Genomic DNA, 23,537 nt, shown 5'->3' with positions numbered 1-23,537 from the left:
CTACTATGGGCCAGGCAATGTTTTATGAGGTTTATATGAATTAACAACTTAGTACTTACAACCATGATTCTCATTTCACAAGTAAGAAATTGAGGCATAGAAATCTTGTTTATTACCCAAGATCACTCCCTAGTAAATGGTGGAGCTGGAGGTGGAACTCAGGCAGCCTGGCTCCAGAGCGTATCTTTAATCTATTCTGCAGAGATGCTAAACATGTTTATGTGAAAGTGCTACATGGACTGTAAGATATATGACAAATGTCTATTAAAAATTCCATCCACAGATATGTACTGGGGTCTGTGCTAGGTACTGGGGATGCATGGAGAGCAAAAAAGAAGCAGATCTTTTTTTTTTTTTTTTTTTTTTTGACAGGCAGAGTGGACAGTGAGAGAGAGAGACAGAGAGAAAGGTCTTCCTTTGCCTTTGGTTCACCCTCCAATGGCTGCCGCGGCCGGCGCACCACGCTGATCCGAAGGCAGGAGCCAGGTACTTCTCCTGGTCTCCCATGGGGTGCAGGGCCCAAGGACTTGGGCCATCCTCCACTGCACTCCCGGGCCACAGCAGAGAGCTGGCAACCGGGACAGAATCCGGCACCCCTACTGGGACTAGAACCCAGCATGCTGGAGGGCGCCGCAAGGCGGAGGATTAGCCTAGTGAGCCGTGGCGCCAGCCGAGAAACAGATCTTGATCTCATGTAGTAAACAGTTTTGGAGGCAGTGTGGGAGGAGGATAAGTAGGTACCGGAGGAGAAGCACCATTTGCTTAAGGTACTGGATGAGCTACAGCTATAATGATATTCTCACCCTAGAGTATAATATGGCAGCATGAAACCTGATACAAGCACTTTCTGTTCAGCAGACTTGTTAATGTGGCAGTCACTGAGAAAAGTGCTAGGGATGCATCTCAAGCGTGTTAGCTGGACTTCCAGGGTTAGTCTACAAGAGGAGATAGACATGTAATGAACAATGGTGTCAATCATTTAACACTTACCGTGTGACCGACACTCAAGGCTAAGTGGTTTATACACATTTTATATTTCTTCCTTGTGGCAGCTGTGGGACCTTGCAACCACATATCCTGACCCTGATAATTACTTTCCCCATCTCACAGATGAGGAAATTGAGGCTCATGGGGATTTTAAGTTTCTTTCTTGAAGTCACACAGCTAGCTAGTAAATGGCAGAACTGAGTTTTTAAAAGCTCCTCCTGAGGATCTAATCACTACCCTATACTTCTTCCTGTAAAACTCAATCCATGTGGCTGAGTCTCATTGAGTCCAGGTAACCTCATACAGAGAGAAGGCTCTGTGTGCAGACTGCTTTACAGCAGTGAGTCTTTAGGTAAGTTATGTGATCTACCTGAGGGGGATGAAAATGCCTACATCTGGATTTTGTGAAAATTAAATGAGAGAATATATACAAAAGATCTAAGTCAAACACACATAATTAGGCAGTATATATGTGAGCTATTACTTTTCATTTGTTTGTTTGCCACATGAGGGTGATCACTGGAAGATCAAAATTTTTTTGGTTGCTTTGATTTGTTTCCTTGTTAGCTTCTGACGTAAACTCACTCAGGGTTTTCCGAGGTTTGTTTGTGTGCTTGTTTGGTTTAGTGACAGGAGCTGATTGCTAGATATAGCTGAGTAAGTGCTGTGCAAATCATTCCCAGACAGTTTTCAAAACAGAATTGATTTTCTGTGTTAGGTTTCTGGCATTTCATTTTGAGCTCTAGGAACTTCACTAAGAGTTGTGGACTTTTCCAAACTTGATTATTTCCTTTTTCACTCTCTGTATTTAATGGGCCTGTTAATCAGATGTCTTTTTCCCCAGAGCCAGACAAATAACCTCTTTGGAATTTGAATTTTAGCTGTGGGGCAGGGAGAGTGGGCTCTGTTGTAGTAGACTGTTTATTCCACTAGTGTTACTCTGAGAAGATCTCATTTTCCATAAGACTCCTCCTTTTGTTCTTATGTATTAGCTCTTGAATGCTTAATCTCTACTTGGTTTTCCAGCATTGCTGTTGATTTTCAGAGCTTCCCATAGTCTTTCTTTCTTTCTTTCTTTCTTTTTTTTTTTTGACAGGCAGAGTGGACAGTGAGAGAGAGAGAGACAGAGAGAAAGGTCTTCCTTTGCCGTTGGTTCACCCTCCAATGGCTGCCGTGGCCGGTGCGCTGCGCCCAGCACACTGCACTGATCTGATGGCAGGAGCCAGGTGCTTTTCCTGGTCTCCCATGGGGTGCAGGGTCCAAGGACTTGGGCCATCCTCCACTGCACTCCCTGGCCACAGCAGAGAGCTGGCCTGGAAGAGGGTAACCGGGACTGAATCCGGCGCCCCAACCGAGACTAGAACCCGGTGTGCCTGCGCCGCAAGGCGGAGGATTAGCCTAGTGAGCCGCGGCGCCGGCCCCCATAGTCTTTCAATAAATCTTCTTGGGGCAGGCATTTGGCTTAGTGATTAACATGCTGATTAAGATGTCTGTGGTTCATATTAGTGTGCTAGGTTCCTATCCTGGCTTCAGCTCCTGCCTCCTGCTTCCTGCTAATGCAGAACCAAGGAGGCACCATGTGATGGATCAAGTTGTTGAGTTCCTGTCACCTATGTGAAAGATCCAGACTGAATTCCTGGTTCTCAGCTTCAACCTGGCTTAGCCCCAGGCATTGTGGGTATTTGAGAATTTAACCAGTGAATGGGAACTCTCTGTCTCTGAAAAAAAAAAAAAATTTAAAAATGTGATTTTTACTGAATTCACTACAGTAAAATTACTTTGCTTACAATTGGTTGAATTAGTAATAACCACCCTGATAACATGTTGTCACTGAATTAGTAGAAATGGCAGGGCTCATATATAAAATTCTACCTTGCCTGCAGAGAAAATCTTCTTTAAACACAATTTTGATGAGCATTGCTCACTTTATAGGGAGAAGGGATGGGAATTTACCAGAAGTTTTTAAATATATGTGTTCATGTTTCCAAAAATATTTGATTCCAGTGTAATTTCCAATAAATAAGGGAGGAGCTGGAAACAATGAGAAGTATATCCTCAGGAAAATGGTGTTTGGCAGCATGGAGCAATGGGAAGGGGCATTGGCTCTAGAGCAAATTGAGATGAGACTAAAAAATGAATTACATGAATCTGATATTAATAAATGTCAAAGAAGCTGGAGAAAATTTCCAGAGAGAAAAACAAGTAGATGTACAATATAATAAATAAGAATTGTGTTCAAATTTTTCCAAAGATTAAGACATAGATTGTATTAAGGAGGCTGAAACTCTAACAGTGCAACTCTAACAGTGTTTTTCCTCTTCCTTTCTTTCTTTTTCATTAGTATATACAAAATTGAACTCCTTAAATAGCCAGTGTATTCATTTGTAATGATATGATAATGCACGTCACAGTGACTCACTCCTGAGTACCCTCTCAAGCTAATCCTTGGCCTGAGATAATCATTGGTCTAGTTCCATTCAATGCTTTCTTCATACATTTACAGTCCCTTTCATCTGTCTCTTTTTCCATGCCATTCTTCAGAGTTTTGTATCTTAGTTCATTTGTGCTGCTATCACAAAGTACCCAAGACTGGGTAACTTATAGAAACAGAAATTTATTTCTTATAGCCCTAAATGCTGGGAAATGTATAATTAGGGAGCTGGAGAGTATGGTGTCTGCTGAGAGCCTGGTCTCTGTTTCCAGAATGATGTGTTGTTGCTGTGTCCTCCAGAGAGGATGAGTGATGTATCCTCACTTGATGGAAGGGATGGAAGGGCATAATAGATAAAGGTGCCTACTGAGTTCCCCATAGTCCTTTTGTAGATTCTACTCTCATCTTTGAAGGTGAAGCCCTTGTGCCTAATAGCCTTCTAAAGGCCCACCCCTTAATATTATTGCATTGGGAATTAAATTTCAGCATGAATTTTGGAAGGAACATATTCAAACCACAGCATTTCTGCTTTTATCATAATGTTTAAATCTCACAGTGGCAATTTTTCCTGTTCTTTAAGCCTTCCTGAAAAAGATCCTACAATATCATTTATGTAGCCAAAATATTATAGTAAATTGTTTTAATCTTTTAAAGCATTTTGTTCTTGAGAGTTTTGAAGATCTCTTGGAAGAGAGATATGAACTTGGAATATGTCACTGATAAAAAGACTATTTGCATGAACTAGAATTCATGTAAAATCTTGAACTCCATCCAGAGTGGTCTGACTCTTTGTTTACAAAAAGAACTCTATTGTAAGGTTGTCACAACTATAATGCTGAGGTTAGAATGAAAGAATAGCATTTTAGTGAGCTTCCTCAATATATATTTTACTAACATGGCCTATTGGCTATTTTAAAGAACTAAATTCTGCTAACTTTATATTTTAAAAAAGTTTTCATGCAAAAAAACTTCAAATTTATCAGGAAGTATCAAGTAGAGATTTATAAAAATAATGTTGAAGAAATACAATCAGAAAACATTTTATTATAAGGGAAAATCTATGAAGTAGATGATCACTAAAGCTTAAAGAAGAAATAAAAAGGCTAAGAAGTTGCTGCCTTCTTATTTGTTCATGAGTTTCATGGATTCCTAGTTGAGTGACATGTAGTAAAAAAATGAATAAAATATTACTTCATCAATGATCACTCCTATTAAATGTACATTTGTACTTTTTCTATATGGATTTTCACTTATAATTGAATGCATTCCAGGGTATGTCATAAAACTGGGCCTCTCTTACAGATTTATGTTTAGTAAATGTGACTAATCTTTTTCTAACTGACCTTTTGGCTTTCTACCACTACTTAAGCCTTTGTTTATATCTTAACAACATTTTCATTTTCCTTGAGAAGACTGGGAGCAGAAGTTTCTCATTCTTCCTTCTTGGGTAGTTGTCTTTCTAACTCAGTAGATTGCTTCATTGAATCCCGAATTTCAGACCCTCATAGCTCTGGGGAATCTTGGTGCATGTGGAAAATTATATACATGTCAGTGTAGTAATTATGCTTTTTAAAAGAGCCTGAGAAAATATGTACAGTTGATGCTCTGTGAAGAAAGGGAAGAATGTGATGGGCTAATGGGGAAAAGAGTGTGAGGAAGAGGCATCCACATACGAAAGATAGACAGAGATCAAGAATGAGGCTACTCTCAACTGAATAGCTAGAGATGTTTTAAATCATTCTGTGATATAGTAGGTAGGAATAAAGGGATTAATAAAGAGGATCAAATTAGGATCTTCTGGCATTGATGGTGACCATGCCCTTGGGGTGTATAAAGAAAGAACATGCCCAGTGCCATCAAGTTGTTCATTGAGAACTTTTCCAGTGCTGTCTCTGGTAGTATCTGGTGATATCCCAGCAGAAGCCGGAGAAAGGCTAAGACTCCTGCTGAACCAATTCATTCAGAAAACAACTGGGAAGGTACTTCAGAAATCTGTAAGATATGTTTATTTTGGTGCAAAAATAATTTGAAATCCATGCATAGTCTTTTCATAATACACATTTCCATGAATTTTTTGGAGATGACTCACTAGTATGACTTTCAAAAATTTTTGCACCACAATAAACTTATCTTTTAATTCCATTTGACACAAGCATTTTGAAATACCGTTGTATTTATGAAGTCTAGAGATAAATGTATAAACAATTACAACAATGCATTAATAATAAACTTTTCATAATACTGATGTTGCTGTTGTTGAGAAACATAAAGCAAACTAGTGAAGACTATAGACTGTGCAGCCAGACACTTTATAATTTTGTGTCCTTAGAAATATTTGTTTTGTCCCTATGCTTCTAAACCAATTGGGATATATTAGACTGTGCTGTGGTAGTGGTAATCAAAATTTGGAAATTTCTTTGGTTTGCACCAATGACTTATTTCTTGTTTGTACTACATGTTCCATCACAGGTTAGTAAGGGTTACTCAAGAACCCAGCAGATGAGGCCTCCATTTCCATGAATGCTTCTACAATCCCAGCCATAGGGCAGCACAAATTGGGTTTGATAAGAGTAGTGTCACATATCCCTTGCATTCACATTTTACTGGCCATGCAAGCCAAATGGTCAAATATGACTTTAGTGGAGTGGGGAAAATATAAATCTCTTCCTCTTCATGAAGGTAGATATTGGTGAATAAGTTTACCAATGATGGATTCTTCAACTATTTCTACCTTGTAGGGTTATAGGGCATAGTTATAGGCCAGAGGGTTATAGGTCATGAGGACTGAATGAGTTAATATATGCAAAATGGTGCCTGTCATATAAAAATGCTATGTGTATATTTTTACTAATTATAAGCATTCAGTGTTTATAGTGAACAGTTAAATGATTTCACATAGCATCTTTTTAAAACAAATTATTTTTATTTCATCTTATTATTTTTATTTATTTGAGAGACAGAGAGAGAGCTCTCCCATATGTTGATTTGCATATGCCCCACAATGGGGGCAGATAGGGCCAGAATATGGCCAGGAGGTGGGAATGCATTGCAAGCTTCCCGCCTGGGTCGCAGGATACTAATTACCTGAGCCATCACCACTGCTTCCCATTGTCTGTACTGGCTGGAAGCTAGAGTCAGGAGCCAGGAACCAAGGCACTCCAATGAATGTGCGATGCTGGCATCTTAATTGCTAGGGTAAATATCTGCTCCCTCACATAGCATATTAATTAATATTAATAATGATGTGAAGTGACCATTTCTACACCCATTTTACAGATAAGGGATCTGACACTGAAGAGGTTAAGTAACCCTCCCATTAGTGTACAGTGAATGATAGAGCTAGCATTTCACTCAAAGCCTGTGCCATCAGCCACCTATGTCATATTGTCAGAATATTTATAGCCCTATAATGATAATAGCTTGTATAAACTGAGTGCTTTCTATGTGTCCAAGATTATGCTAAGTGCTTTTATTTATTATGTTACTTAATGCTAGAGATTTAGTGTCCTGTCCAGCTGGCATGAATATCCCAAAAGCCTTGGCAGTAAATTCCTACAGTTCAGAAAGGTACATTGAAAGATTGTAGTTTAAGACCAACAATTATTTTTCTCTCTGTTCTCAACCTATTTTCCCAAGTATACTTTTCTTCTGGAAATAGAATGAGTTGACCAAGTGATATTACTAGTCTCATCTGCCTGTTAATCACAGTTCTCTGTAAATGAATCAGTTAACTTCCTTATTATTGATCCATCTCCTGTGAACTTGGTTAGCATGAATCAGTTCCCCAGGACCAGATCCATCCTGAGGGAAAGGATACAGTTCATCTCTTAGACAGATACCATGAGATCATAAAGTAAAAGAAAACAACAAAAATACCAGAGAAAAAGGCCAGACTTGAGGTCCCATGGAACCCAGCCAGCCTCTTCTGGCTTCTCTTGGACCAGTTTTGCTGTTCACTGGCTTTTAGTCCAAAGTTGCCAGCCACCACTTCTCAATGAAACAGAGGAAGTTTCAGTGCTGTACTCCCAGCAAAAACTTTTCAAAGGCCATGCTGCCTTCACACATACTCCACAGCCAAATCCTCCACAGCTGCTCAGATTTCCCCTCTGCCCGTTTCAGCTGAGCTCTTGGAGTAGGATCCTGGAATCTTCTTCCTTTGAGAAGCAAACCTGAGCTGATTTAGAAATACTGGTTAAAGTTCCAAAAAGACAAATACCATATGTTTTCCATGCTCCATGGTAACTAATAGAGTACCTAAATGATAATATATAGGAGTGAAATTGACACTTTGAGGTTCAATGATTTTTAATAGCCCTTGTTTCGACTGTTGAGGAACAGTGTTTTTTTTCTTCATACTATTTGTTGGACTCGTTACTTAGTGTAGGATTAATCTAATGAGTATGAAGTTAACTGAAAATAGATCTTTGTAAAAAATAAGAATGGAAATGGGAGAGTGAGGAGGAATAAAGGTGGGAGTATGGGCAGGAGGGAGAGTTGGGTGGGAAGTATCACTGTGCTCCCAAATCTGTCTATAGGAAATACATGAAATTTGTAAATATTAAATAAAAAAAAATAATAAAATACAATTCCCCCCCAAAAAAGATAAAGAAGTGAAGTAAATTCATTAGGCTTCCCTAAAGATGCTTATGGGAAGAAAGGAGCCTTCCTAGAGACAAAATGGAAGACCCTTTAAGTCGCCAACATTCAGAGGCAGACATTCAAATAATTAAAATAAAGCTTCTAATTTTGCTAAGTCTAAAGAAACATTTCTAATAATACAAAATAACACTTTCTTGAGCTATAAATTCCCTCTTGTTTTTAAAGATTTTATTTATTTAACAGGTAGAGTTACAGACAGTGAGAGGGAGAGACAGAGAGATTTTCCATCTACTGGTTCACTCCCCAAATGGCCACAATGGCCGAAACTGGGCCGATCTGAAGCCAGGAACCAGGAGCCTCCTCCAGGTCTCCCACATGGGGGCAGGGGCCCAAGAACTTGGGCCATCTTCTACTGCTTTCCCAGGCCATCAACAGAGAGCTGGATTGGAAGAAGAGTAGCCGGGACTAGAACCAGAGCCCATATGGGATGCCAGTGCTGTAGGTGGAGGATTAACCTACTGCACCACAGCACCGGCCCCTCCCTCTTGTTTTATTTTAGGATTATCTAAGACTTTAGACCTATAGGAAGTTAAATGTCATATTTTATTGGACTGTTAGTAATATGTAACTAACTAATATAGTGTTTAAAATCCCCTTCTCTGGAGCTACATCTTATTACATGATCTGACTTAGTACTACTTGAGCCCTTATGGCTTTTCATACTTCATGATTATATGAACTACATTATTTTGTAGTTCATATGGCTTAACTATATTACCTTGCTCGTCACTGAACTTGTCAGTAGGGAAAATCTTTCTACTTACAGATTCTGCTTCATGTTTTGCTCCCCTATCTTTGTGTTTTTTTTTTTTTTTATTTTGGTAACTCAGCACTATGAGGCCATGCCTATGCTCAGTTTTTATTACTGTTCTCACAGTCTCCTATTGTGATCCCTTCTATTTCTATCTTCTTTTGAGACTACTCTTTAAAAATGGTGTTTCCAAATGGGATGCCTCTTTTTGGGAATTTTTGTAAACAAAATGATCTTGCATCCTTTCATTCTGCAAGGCTCACTGCATTCAGAATATTCAAGCTACAAATGGAGATTTTGAAAATTCATTTCAACTTTCTGTTCACTACTCTTCTATCCTAGAAATGTAGATTGCAGTCTGTTAAACTCCATAGGTTAAATGTAGTAAAAAGTAAATCATACAGAATGGGCAACATCAGTAATTACTACTTCAAGACATGCTTGATTGCTCACTTATTTTGCCAGCTCTCTGTGTATCCATCTGCTCAAATTACCTACCAACATGAAGAATTTCTTATATTGTGAGATTAAATGTGCCCAGTAGCTACTGAGAGCAATGTATGTTGGTCTATTTTCTATCTTCTCTAGGCTATGTTTTAGAAAATTTTCATTTTATTTAGAGATTTTTTTCATTTTTGTCTATTAAATTTTTTAAAAGCTAATATTGAAGTGTTGGCAAACAGTTATGGTATTTTTCATGCTGGCAATCTTGGTCAATGCATCTGAGAGGAGCAAAATAACCATGTGGCTAAAATTGAGGATCTGTTTCCAGTGGCAGTTGTTTCAATCTCACTCAACCTAGGAAGTGCTAGATTTACTGTGCTCTTAGACAGCTATCTTACAATACATGGCATTGATCACCACGAGGAAGGTAGATGGCAGGAGAGAGAGAGGATGGACAGATCACTTCTAGAAAAACAACTTGGATCTTGGGCACCAGTATCATTATCTGTGCATATAAAAGGAAAGGAAAAAATCTTAGGAAGCAAAGAGTATGCACTGAGAAGGAATAGCATCTATTCCTGGGACTTTACAAGCGTTGTTTGATACACTGGGACTAGGTATTAGAAAAGGTATTCCTAGACGCATTTTTCATTCATTGGTGCAGACTAAAACACCTTCTTTCACATCTCAAGAAATTGATTTCACTTATTTCCACATGAACATTTATGCATGAAGAGGTGCAAAGCGTAAGAGAGGCTCCTAACCCATAACTTAGCAAACATTACTTTAAAAATTCATTTTGTTTTATTTCTGAGAAAGCCAAAAGGATTCATTCAACAAACATATCTATTAGGACACTACTACGGTGTACAGGCTTTGTGACTCTGGAGGTACTGGTGAATAAAAACAGGGCATTCTGGTTTCCTGATCTGGTGGAGGGGTAGTCACTATGCAGACCGTGCATGTTAGATTTGTCATTGTGTTGAATGTCTTCAAGGAGAAATTGCATAGTGCTATGAGAATATGCAGTGGGATCTGACTTTATGGGAGAGGTCAGGGCAGTGTTCCATGAGGAAGTACTAGTTGACCGGAGAGTAAATATCTTTAGCCTTTCACAGACTATAAAATCCTCACTTGTATCTTGATACTTGAGTATGGTTGCCAAAACAATCTGACAATAATGGTGAAAAGAAAACAAATAAAAATAAAGATGTGCTGGCCTTCCTCAGCATGGTCTGGAGAGTTCTAAAATTTCCGCCTTGGTCATTTAATTATTGCTTATGAGTGCCATCACTAATTTGTTATATCAAATCTGGTCATGAGTCATATTGTTCATTACAAGTGAATTTAATCACCTACCTTCTAAAAATCATCTGTGGCAACATTTTGTGTCCATGTGTATTCATAAAATCCTTTTGACAGCTTATTGTTGCAAGACAGGATGACATGAGTTTGGATTTTAAGAGATTTCCACAATTTAAAGTTGGAAAAATGCAGAGTTGTATAAGATAGAATATTAGTATTAGTATTAGAAAAAAGAGTACATCCTTTTGTGAAAATGTGTAATTAATCCATCTATGGTAATAATAATAAAGATACAAGTTTAAAATATTATGTCAAACAGATTTGATCCAACTGTTTAGGGCAGGTCAGATAGGATGCTGATAGTCCTTAGCAATAAGCAGGCTGGCCACATGGTATCCAGATTTCTGCCTTGGGTGGCGGTATTCCAGCTGTGCTACCTAAGAGTTTAGTAGAGATAAAAGCCAGGCTGTTGACATGATTATGGAAGCACACTCCACTTTACTTTATCTCCACTAGAACTAAATTTAGTGTCTCTCGGAGGTGCACTTTTTTTTTTTAGATGAAAGCTGCATTTTATAATGATTCTGAATAATTCAAAAGTGGCAGGATCCTAATGAATAGATGCATCATAAAAGAGGGCTTGGCTGCAACTTGTGAGGTTATCAAAGGTCTTACTTCCTTTACAGGAAAACTTTCTTTAGAGAGAATCTGCTTTTTACATACATATTCTCAGATGAAGGTGAGTTTGATTTCTTACCTATGTGTCAACTATTTTCTATAATTATATAGATGGAAAAAGATATTGATCACAAAATTCTTCATTCTAGTTTCGTGTAGCCCTTTAGGTTTGATAGACACAAGTTCCTCTTCTGACCTTATATTTCACTGGGGGAAAAACACAGGATGCATATATCCAATCTCCCTATATTAGCCCAAATCAGAGCAAAGTGAGTTCTTTTCTCTGAATGTATATGTATGTGTGTGGTGTACATAAACCACTTGTCAAATAAAACCAAATCCAGATTTGAAGAGTGAGAAGATTATTGTAAAAGAGGAAGGGGACTGTTGCAATGGGGAAAACAGATCAATGCTGGGACTCTTGTAACAGGGAGATGCTCCTACCGTGAAACACATGAGCATCCAGCGGCCATGCAGAAAGGGTTTTTCTTATGTATGGAACAGCAAAGAAGATTGGGGAGAAATATATAGGAGGGAGTGGGTGGCATGGTCCCACAGTTAATCCTACCATTAAAGAAGGCCTTTCCTTGTGGTCAGCCCTTCCTCATGAGAGACAGTCAAGGAGGGCCTGTGTGCTGGTTCAGGCTGGGGATGGGTCCAAGTGCAGGCCTTAGGGGAGAAGAGAAGCTTATCTAAAGTTTGGGCAAGTCAAGGTGGCGAATATTTTGTTCAGACTGGTTAGTGGATGGAAACTGTTCAGCTAATTATTTATGAAGCAAGAAGGGGAATTTGGAAGGACTGTGTCTGGCCTTATCATTGGTAAAGAAGGAGAATATCTGCAGGGCTTGGGTAAGTTTGGTGGGGCAGAGGGGATCTTTGTAGTGAGGTGTTCCTGTCCCTGTTTTCCAGGAACTTAGGACTCAGAAAAAGTTTAACATTTCAATATACCCACACATACATGAGTGTTTAATACACATATGTAGAGTATCTGTGTATATTTACATAAACATATATAAATCCAAAAGATAATTTTGGTTAAGAATCATGAAATTAGATGTTACTTCTTAAAAGCCATATCAAAAAGAATACAAGAAAATTTTCTTCATTCCAGAACTGGTTATTTTCCAATTTAGTTAGACATCTCTTATTTCAAGTGGATTCAGTGACTGAAATATATGTTGTATATGAGATTAATAGTAACATGCCAGGGATGTAAACCTTTCTTGCCACTTATTCCCCATTTCTTGTATTGCAATTCTTTTTTTATTTTGAAGATCTATTGTAGTTATTTGAAAGGTAGAGTTACACACACACACACACACACACACACACAGAGAGAGAGAGAGAGAGAGAGAGAGAGAGAGATCTTTCATCTGCTGGCTCACTCCCCAAAATGGCCACAATGGCCAGGATTGTGCCAAGACAAAGCCAGGAGTCAGGAGCTTCTTCCGGGTCTCGCATGTGGGTGCAAGGGTCCAAACACTTGAACTGTTTTCAGCTGTTTTCCCAGATGCCTTTGCAGGGAGTTGCATTGGAAGTGGAGCAGCCTGTTCTGGAACTGACGCCCATATGGGATGCTGGTGTTGCAGGAAGAAACTTTACCTGCTATGCTGCAAAGCCAGCCCCTGTAATACAATTCTGTATTATTAATCATTTTCTGTATATTATTGACAGTTTAAGCATTTGTAGTAAGTAAAAATTTACCAAAGCAAAATAATTATGAATCAATTTTTCCCTTTAAGGAAAACTCATGGCTTTATGAGATTAACTGTAATTCTTAGAAAAAAGAAATCCTCTTAAGAAGTTGTTTATTTGTTGTTGTTTGTTTGAGAGGGAGGGAATGAAAGAGGGAGGGAGAAGGAGTAAGAGAGGGCACTCCCTTCTGCTGGTTCACTCTTCGACTGTCCACAGTGGCTGGAGCTGGGCTGAGGCCAAAGCCAGGAGCTGGGAATGCAATGCTTTTACGATAGTGACAGGTACCCAATTATTTGAGCCATCATTGCTGTTAACCAGGTCTGCATTGGTGGGAAGCTCAAATAAGGAACTGGAGCCAGAAATTGAACCCAGGCACTCCAATGTGGAAAACAAGCATCTTAAACATTAGGTTAAATGCTCACTCCTCTTAGTTTTAAAAGAAAGCTTAGACCCACACACACAAAAATTTTACACATAACTGTTAAGAAATCTGTTTGAATAAACTAAGAAACATGGATCATTATCATCATCATCATTGTAATCATCTTACTAATGCTTTGAAAGAGTGTAAGTTGGGGTCAGTGGTTGTGGTATAATGGATTAAGCCATGGCTTGTAATGCTGGCAGCTCACGTTGGAGCGCCAGTTCAGGGTTTGGATCCCACCTGCTCTACTTTTGTTCCAGCTCCCTGCTAATGTGCAGAAGAAGTCCCAATTGTTTGGGCCTCTGCCACTCATGTGGGAGGCGCTGTTTGTAGCCATTTGGAGAGCAAACCAGGGGATGGAAGATTCTCTCTCACTGTCATGCTGCCTTTCAGATAAATAAATACATATTTTAAAAAAAAAAAGGAAGCAGTAACATAGAAGGAGAGTTCTTGTAGTCTTGTCATGACTTAGAATTTTAGTATTGGACTTTTGTATCTTTAAGTGATTTGCATCAAGTCATTAGGTTGAGGTTGTGCCATTTCTGAACAAAGAAGAGTACAGGTTTTTTTGTTTTGTTTTCTTCCTAGCTAAGAGAACCCTTCATATGCAAATGTATATATTTATATATATTTTTAAAAACAAAGCTTTGTCCTGGCAGATTTACAAACTGCCATATACTAACATCTCACAATTCAGTTTGTAAATCTGCCAGGACAAAGCTTTGTGTTTTAAAAATAGTCGAACTATTTGTTTATTTAAAATATATTATTCTGAATAGATTTTTGAGTCAATTGTATTTCTGGGATGAAAAGTTCTTAAATTGCTTTACAATATAGTACAAGATGAAAACATTGCAATCCCAACCTCTGAGAGGTATCCCTTAATCAACTGAAATATTCTGGATTTCCCACTTGTCTTTCATAGCAGCTGGCATTATGAAACAACTAGAAAGAATTGATTTGTGAATCCTGTTGCCTGGAGAATATTAATCTCTTGGGCCAAAAAGAAGTTCCTGATTAGTTACAAACAAATCTAGTCTCAGAAAGGTGAGCTTCTTTTCTTAAGCATGCATTAAGAGATATATTTCTTACATGCATTAATAAACTAGATGCTCTACACATATAGCATTGGTTTCAGCAAAATTGTCTGATAGCCTTGGATTAAAAATATGAGTCTGTCTTAATGTAACAACCTGTTTTTCCAGAGTTAATTGGGTTTCACTTTTTAAAATAAAAATATAAAGAGAGGGAAGGTAAAGAAGTTTCAGAACTACTCACATTCTCCGGAAACACATTACTGAATCAGTAGTTTATTCCTCTAAATTGATTGGACAGGCCAATTTGAACAGTTGCATAGATACTTGAGAGCTATAATCAGTTTATTTGCTGGTGAAATCATGGCTGGTTGCACACCACATCCTCATTCCCTACCATCCAGATGGTTCTACACTTGCAAACAGACAACGCAGAAAACTGGCTAATGTTTTCATGGGTTTGATATCAACCAAGAAACTGATAGCTAAGACTGCTAAAAATGAAGCTAGCATGCAATTGTGGTGTATTTAAAGAATTTGGTTGTTAGTATTCTACTATTAAATCTGAAAATGTGGGACTAGAGACCTTAACAATGTATATTGTGTATCCTCTGAGTCAACATGTCTTTCCGTGTAATCTTGAAACCAGAGAGGGAAAAAGTCAGCGACTTCCTTCCTGTTCTCCTTTATCTACAATATATTTTAGCCTGGGAGAGGAAGAATGTCATTGAAAAGAACAATTATATGTATATTTAGTGTGTGTCTGTGTGTGTTGTATCATAAGCCTCTGTTTCTTATATTAAACAACCAAGTTATTAACACTACTCACTGCAAGCTCTGCGAAAATCTACACAGATATGGTAATAGCAACATTAGAAGAATGCCATTTTCCTCTGAGTTTCTGGTTGTCTAAATCTGTTTTCAGGGAAAACATAAAAATGCATAAGCAATATAATAAATAAAAGCACTACCAGGATAGAAATTTCCAATCCAAAATTCTGAAATAAATATATCCTTTGCTGCTAAATCACAGTTGTATGAACCAGACTGTCATTTCTGTCATCCCCTACTTAAAAACTACCATCTTAAAAATTAATAGGTTCATGTCAAGAAGTATAATTTTGTTTTAGAGATTCCTATGGAGTTACAGGAGAGGGAAAAATAGTAAATGACTACCAATGTCCTTATTCTTTAGATAATTGCTCTTGGGAAGGTCAGCTCCTTTGTCAGGGTTGCCCGGGAAGCATTTTCCTAGGAGGTCCCTGAACCACAGCTGCCTCTGGTAATTTTTTTTTTTTTTGACAGGCAGAGTGGACAGTGAGAGAGAGAGAGACAGAGAGAAAGGTCTTCCTTTACCATTGGTTCACCCTCCAATGGCCGCTGTGGCTGGCACGCTGCGGCTGGCGCACCGTGCTGATCCGAAGCCAGGAGCCAGGTGCTTCTCCTGGTCTCCCATGTGGGTGCAGGGCCCAAGCACTTGGGCCATCCTCCACTGCACTCCCTGGCCACAGCAGAGAGCTTGCCTGGAAGAGGGGCAACTGGGACAGAATCCGGCACCCTGACTGGGACTAGACCCTGGTGTGCCGGTGCCGCAAGGCAGAGGATTAGCCTATTGAGCCATGGCGCCGGCCACCCCTGATAATTAATTACATGAAACTTTATGGACTTCATTGATGTTAAATATCAGTACAACCAAAATTCCCCTCTTGGGGCCTTTGATTAGATGTTTCTATACTAATGCCATTGCTTTTCTGTAGCACGAGGCTCAATAATCCAATCATTGAATTGGCCAGGGCTGTACTTAGAACTATGTAAGTGGTGTGCTGCACAACCCTAGTGGACACATTGAGTCTGTACGAATGGTGTCCTCTGGATTTGTTGTATAACTGTTGTACCTGAGCAAGTGCAAACAAAGGGGCACTACACATTGATAAAATTTGATGGTCCTTTATTGCTAGTGGCCAAGAGTAGGCTCATGCCCCAAAGAACTCTTGACCCTGAAGCCCAAAGCAACAGGGTTTATAAAGGAAAAAACCACAAAATTTGGAGGGGAATACATGGTTGCTTGGATCAGGGGGAAATACATGGTTACCAAGATCAAGCTAACCTAAAACCTATGAGAAACTAATATCAGTTATAATCTTTTTTTTTTTTTTTTTGACAGGTAGAGTTAGAGAGAGACAGAGAGAAAGGTCTTCCTTTTCTGTTGGTTCATCCCCCACCCCTCCCCCGGCAATGGCTGCTATGGCCAGTGCGCTGCGCCAATCTGAAGCCAGGAGCCAGGTGCTTCCTCCTGGTTTCCCATGTGGGTGCAGGGCCCAAGGACTTGGGCCTTCCTCCACTGCCTTCCCAGGCCACAGCAGAGAGCTGGCCTGGAAGAGGGGCAACCGGGACATAATCCGGCACCCAACCAGGACTAGAACCCAGGGTGCCAGCGAGGCAGGAGGAGGATTAGCCTAGTGAGCTGTGGCGCTGGCCTACTTATAATCATAACAATACTAGTTGCAATCTTAACAGTTTTAATTATAATCTTGACATTAATCCAGGTATTGACTTCAATCATATGTAGGACATAGACAAATTACATTTTTATCATTAAGCCAGGCACAACCTATGTGCTTCCAAGCTTGAGTGATCATGCTAGGGGGTTTCTATGCTCTGCCAAGTGTGATGCAGGTTGCCTGGTGTGATGTAGTGGACTGCTATTGTCCAAGTGTTATCATAGTTCCAGACCAAAATCTCATGGTGGTGGTGGGGTCCAGAGTATTAGATATGTCAAATGAGGAAAATGTCAGTTGTAACTCAGCTAGATGTTAACTTTGAATGAATTTTGCAACCAAACATAGTTGATTCAGTTTGTAAACTCCATCACAGAAATTGGAGACATTGGAAAAATAATATCCAGTTCTCTTTTCAACTCTAATACAACCTTTATTCAAAAGAAAATCTAATTAAATTTTTAAATATTTTTGAAAAAAATGCTTTAAATTCATTTAAGGGAATTAAAAATAAACTTTTTTAGTATCCCAAGAAGACTAGAATGATAGAAATTGATTTGATGTCTGTTAGCTGTAAGAAAAAATTTCAAATTCTTGGCCTGGGTAGTAGATCCTCTGTGATGGGGCTTTTGCTTAGTGCAGCATCATTTCGTGTTCTCACATTTGCAGTTTGGTTTCTTGGAAAATATTGGGCAGTTCTAGGCTTACAGGCCTTCACATACACTGTTCCTGCCAATTGCAGTGTTCTGTACCCCATCAGTTGCCTCTGTCACCTACTGACTTCCCTTCTTCACTCAAATGCAGCACAAATATTACTGGTTACCTCCCCAGGATGCTTTCTCTGATGGCCCTTACCCCCAATTCTCATATAAGCCAAACAATTTTGTTTTTTGTGCCATATTTGCAGCTTGTGTATAATTTTGTTCCTGTGTTCACTAGTCTGACTCAGGACTGGTTCTCATGTCTTTGTCATCAGTCCAGCTCCTTCGGGGTGGGATTGTGCTTTAGCCTGGTGCGGAAATTCAGCTGAGAAAACAGACCCTTACAAGAAGCCATGCAATGTGTTCAAGGCAATGAAACTAACTGGGAGGCAGCAGAGGTGGTGGCAAAACTTGAGAGGTGTGACTCCAAAGTTTGCTCTTGACTACTATGGTGTCCATTGTCACCGGGTGATGCCTGCATGCCATGGGGGAAGACAGGCATTTCTGCAGTTCTTGGCAGCTCCATTTACTTTGAGAATTGACATTTTCCCTGACTATTCTTTTACTCCGTCTTATCACCATTTCCCTCAGTTCTCTCAGTGTACAAGTGTGTGTACTGTACGTGTATTCTGAATATGAAGTACACTCAGGATATAGTGTGTATTCTGAGTATGCATAATATATAATTTTTGGTGGTCCTATTGTACTACATTTTACAATAGAAGGAGTACACAGTATGTGTTCAACATATTTGTCAAATTCAATTATATGAATATAAACCCATAGAACAATATTAAAAATGATCCCAATGCAATAAGCCTTTAGCTGCTGTTGCTTTTAGGTATTCATAAGAGGATTAAGAAAAAGATATTTTAATTACCTTTGAAATTTTTTTTGTCTTTTTCCAGCATGGTTCAGATGTAATTAATAATTCAAGTGACTGAGCTTCAGAATTTTTTATATGATCTTTTTATAAACTCTGGATAAGTTTTATCCTTGAGTTCTTTCCTCCCTTTGTGAGTCATTATTATCTTCATCCTTTATCACTGTCATTCTGTAAATACTTATCAGGAGCTCATCCCATACCTAGTGTAATAAATATATGGAAATGTCTTGAGAAAATGTTTTTCTTACTAGAATTGACTTATGCCTCAAACTGGTAAACCTTTTCCTTTGGTCTCAGTCAGCCTTCTGGAATCATATTCTCATTTTGAGATCATTATTATCTTATCCAATTACTTGGAGAATGATTGAAAAAAAAAGTGAGTACATCAGAAAGAAGTGATGCATTTAGGGAAAATCAGAATATTCACCATAAAATTAGAATCAGGCATATGACTCACTGGAACTGGTGAATTTGATTCTCTTTTAAAATATATTTCTAAAGAATACAGTATGTAGTGTGGTATCAACAAATAGCAATAGTTAATGGTTATAAAATGCTCACTCTCTCAGTGTTCCAATTGCTTTGTACTTATTAAGTCATTTAATTCCAATTACAACCATGTGATGTAGGTACTATTAATATTTCTGTTTTATACATGAGAAAACTAAGGGACAGAAAGGTTATGTAATAGCTAACCTTTAACAAGGTCAACTTGCTAATGATTGCCAGAGCCAGAATTGAAACACAGGCAGTTTGGAGCAGGGGTCCTTGTTTGTGACAAGACTGCTCTACCTGCTATAGGGCTATTTCATATGCTGTGAATGAAAAATCACATCAATGATGGTTAAATCATACTTTGTAACAATCATTAAACTCTCAAGCTTAGAAATACATAAAAGCAGAGGAATAAATGCGGAGGGGAGGATTTGTTATTCATAGTGCAATAGGCAAACTACACCCATATTTTAAGCACAAGTTTCTAGTGTGGTGTGATGTGGACGATAAGTTAACCTGTGACAGGGATTAGAAACCTGGAGAGGAGCGACCCCCCACCCCCAAATATTCGTGTGGTGAAACACTAGCCTTCAGTACCTCAGAATGAAATGGTACCTGGAGCTAGGGCCTTTAAAAGAATGATCAAGTTGAAATCAGGTTGTAGGGTGGGCCCTGTTCTGATAAGACTAGTGTCCCTGTAAGAAGAGGAAAGGTTGACTTAGGGCCAGAGGAAGGATCTGTGAGACACAGGGAGAAGACAGCCACTCACAAACCAAGGAGAAAGGCCTCAGAAGAAGCCAGCACTGCCAACACCATGACGTGGGACTTCTGGCTTCCAGAATTGTGGGAAAACAAGTTTCTGTTGTTTAGATATATAATCTGTGGAACCTGACTCAGTGGAGAAAGAATGACAGCTGAAGTTTGAGCTTCCTAATACAAGGCTGCTAAAAACTGTTAAAGCCCACAACTTTCTCTTGATCATAGATAGAATGAAGAATATAGTTTGCCCCATTACATTTTTCTGTGAAGTGAGTTGTCCTCAGCCCCCTGACTTGCTCTCTGTGGGGCCCAAGAGGGCATTCTCCATGGTGTGAGAAGAATCCTAGCAGCTCATCTCCCACCAAGTATGCCCTATGGCCCTGGCCTCTTCCAGTTGTAGCTGTTATGCTCCTCCTGACCTTGAAATTGCTAATTAGCATGATCATCAGTCTGCCCTTCATTTTCTCCAGAAGATTGTCATTAAAGAGCTCCCGAGTAACAGGTAGGGGGCAATGTATTAGTTACAAAAGGATAAGCTAATAAAGAGGAGCTTTGGTTGTTCTTTGCCAGAATTAAGAAGTTGGAAAATGAGATCTTGTTGGGAGTGAATGACAATGGTTCTGGGAAATTCTAGGCTGAGCAGAACATGTATTTAGCAGCATTCAATTCACCCTTTAATTTGACAATGCAAGACCCTGTGCTAACTGCTGGGTTACAACTTTGAATATGATAGAAGCAGCCATTGCACACAAGTAGCTTACATTCCTGTGGGAGAGGCAGAAGCTAAAAAGTGCAGCCATAATTAGCTACTTAATTGTTATTGTGGCAAGTGCTATGTCAAGAAAGAGGCTAGAAAGAGCAAAATAATTTTACTCAGTTCACTATGTTGCACCATATATTACTCTGGGCTGTCCAATGTAAAAAACACTAGACATAGGTGTCTATTTAAATGTAAAATAAACTTAAATGAAATAAATAATAGTTCCTCGGTGGCACAAGGCACATATGGGTAGTGACTACCAGGCTGGGAAGCAGGGATCCAGTATATTTCCATCTTTGCAGAAAGGTTCACTGGGGAACACTGTCTGGACTGTAGAGTTATGCCAGAATTGTAAAGCAAAATAAAAGAACCCTTAACTGTTCATTCCTTAGAGAACGGAAGATATACATATACATATATATATATATATATTCTACAAAAATAGTCCACTTTTGGCTGCTGGCCACAGTACAAATCTTTTCTTAGTCTGACCTTCAAAATGAGGAATGGGGCTTGATTTAAATTAGAGACAGATTTCTTTTTCTTAGTATTATGAATTTTGAGATTCTGCATTCAGTGACTGTTCACTTTTTTATGTATGAGCAATTTGCTCATGGAAACTGGAGGATTTTTATATGTTTTTTCCTTTTATTTAAAATAACTGACTATTTAAAAATAGGCCGAGTGTAGTTTATAGATAGATAAGAGGAGTGTTGAAGACTGTTACTTTAAAATAGTATTATAACTTCTGGAGTTGGCATAGCTGGGAGAATTATACTTGACCTCAGTATGTCCAATCTCCATTTTTTTCCGAAAAAGAAAAATAAAAAATAGTATGACAGTAGAGAATAAGGAAATCGGCTGTGATCGTTTAATACCCATGAAATTGACATTAGTGGAAGGCTTTATGAAAATATGCATCTAAAGCTGAAGTTATAAAAATATGTCATGGTTGGGGATTTGTTTTTGCTGCTACACCTAAAGGTCACCCTTTGTAGGGAACTCAGATGGCCGGAGACGGCCGGCAAGGATCCATTGATTTCACTTTGTCTAAAACTGAAACATCCTCTGGCAGGTGTCAGCTTGACTGAACAAATAAATATGTTGAGTTGAAGACTAAGGAAGCCTGGCCCATGGGATCCTGCTGGTAGACTGGTTAGAACGTTGCAGGGCTTGTTCTTCATAGACATACATAAATTTTTACTTAAGCTGCACAATAGACATGACCTGCGACATATGCAAATATTAAGAAACAAATATATTCCCTAGAGGAATGTAGCTTCTCAAATCTCTAAGGGAGGGAAATATTAAAATCTTGTCTAGGTGAATATGATTCTTCATTTGTTTCTGTGTGAGGTTCCTCCATTTGATGTTTGTCATTTTCCTTAATGCCCTGCTCTCATTTGTCCTCTAAAAGTTTTTACTTAGCCCTTATGTTCTGGCCGCGGCCATCCCTCTGCAATCCCCCAAACATCCATGTTTTGTCTTGTCTCTGTGTCTTGCATGCATTATTTTCCTTCTGTCCCCATGCTCCTCCAGAAATCTGTAGGATTTGTCCCAGATCTGTCTTTGAATGAGAATTACATTTATAATTATAAATCTATGTGTCTTCTATAAATAAAGACAATCTCCCTTTGAGGTGATTTTGCTCAGTGGCTGATTTTTGACTTTTTCTCTCTTCAAGTTTTTCAGAAAATGAAGAAAGATGGAAAGAGTAAGTGATGTACTGTCCCTTGGCTGTGGTGACTCCCCCAAGGGGCTGTTTGTGAGGGGAGCCATCTCAACTGTAGTCTGATCTCATCCCAATTGGATTCTAGTCTTGAGGTGTTTATATTCATTCTGCACAATTAACAACTCAAAAATCATAGAACTATTTCCTGAGTAGATTGGCAGGTGAGGGAACCTGGCTTCAGCTAGCATGGGGTGTGTGTGTGTGTGTGTATGTGCCTGTGTGTGTCTGTGTGTTTAGTCCCTCTGTAGACTGAAAGTTGTAAAACTGACCTTTGCCCTTGTGGCGATTCAGGCACAGAAGGATGGGGCAGGGTGTAAGGGAGGTATTCATTGACATTTCAGATTGCCTCCTACCTCATACATCTTCCTTACTGAGAATGTTCGTGAATGTACAGTGGTAACACTTTCCACATGCTAAATCATAAGCCCCATAATGCAGAGGAAAGAAATTTGTGTCCTATAACTGTCAACAAATTACTTAAACCTGAGAGCTTTATGTCATATTATGGCCAATTTTGTATGTTAAAATTGTCCAAACAGTTACTCTAAAGGTACTGCCATTTATGTAAAGCATGGATATTTTAAATTATTTAGTTTTTATTATAAAAATAAACTATCAATTTGTAACTTATAAATGTGTATTTCTTTGTTTTCATCTATTTGAAAGGGGCAGGGAGAGAGAGAGAGAGAGAGAGAGAGATCGATCGATCTTTCACCCACTGGTTCACTCCCCAAAGGTCCACAATAGCGAAGGCTGGGCCAGCTGAAGCCAGGAGCCTGGAGCTCCATCCAGGTCTCCCACACGGGTGGCAAGGACCCATGTATTTGAAAGATCATCTGCTGCCTCCTAGAATGCATTAGCAGGAAGTTGGATTGGAAGCAGAACGGCCAGGACTTGAACTGGTGCTCATATAGCATGCAAGGGTCCTAATAGCAGCTTAAGCTGTTGTGCCACAACTCTTGGCCCTATTAGACAATGTTTAAGTTCCTGGTTTTTTTTTTCTTCTTTTTTTCACTATATTGGGAATGCAAGAAGTTAGGTACATTTTCTTTGAAGAGGCATGATAATTTTATATTTTCCTAGCAAAGGTATTTTCCACTTGAACAATTTATGTACACAGTGTTCATTTTTAATTTAAATGCATTCTTACATAAAGTTTGTGATATACCAGTGGGTTTTTTTTTTGACAGGCAGAGTTAGAGAGAGAGAGACAGAGAGAAAGGTTTCCTTTTCCATTGGTTCATCCCCCCAATGGCCGCTATGGCTGGAGCGCTGCACTGATCCGAAGCCAGGAGCCA

At 39.0% G+C, this 23,537-nt stretch overlaps 1 protein-coding gene across 2 annotated transcripts in view; it reads left to right on the top strand.

The window, feature by feature from the left end:
* PLCL1 (phospholipase C like 1 (inactive)) overlaps window positions 1–23,537 on the top strand; it is a 451,746-nt gene that overhangs the window by 405,651 nt on the left and 22,558 nt on the right. The window lies entirely within an intron of this gene.

This window comes from Oryctolagus cuniculus, chromosome 3, assembly GCF_051225735.1.
Source record: "Oryctolagus cuniculus isolate XC-2025 breed Fujian yellow rabbit chromosome 3, ASM5122573v1, whole genome shotgun sequence".
NCBI lineage: Eukaryota > Metazoa > Chordata > Mammalia > Lagomorpha > Leporidae > Oryctolagus > Oryctolagus cuniculus.
This window is presented reverse-complemented; position numbering and strand designations above follow the sequence as displayed.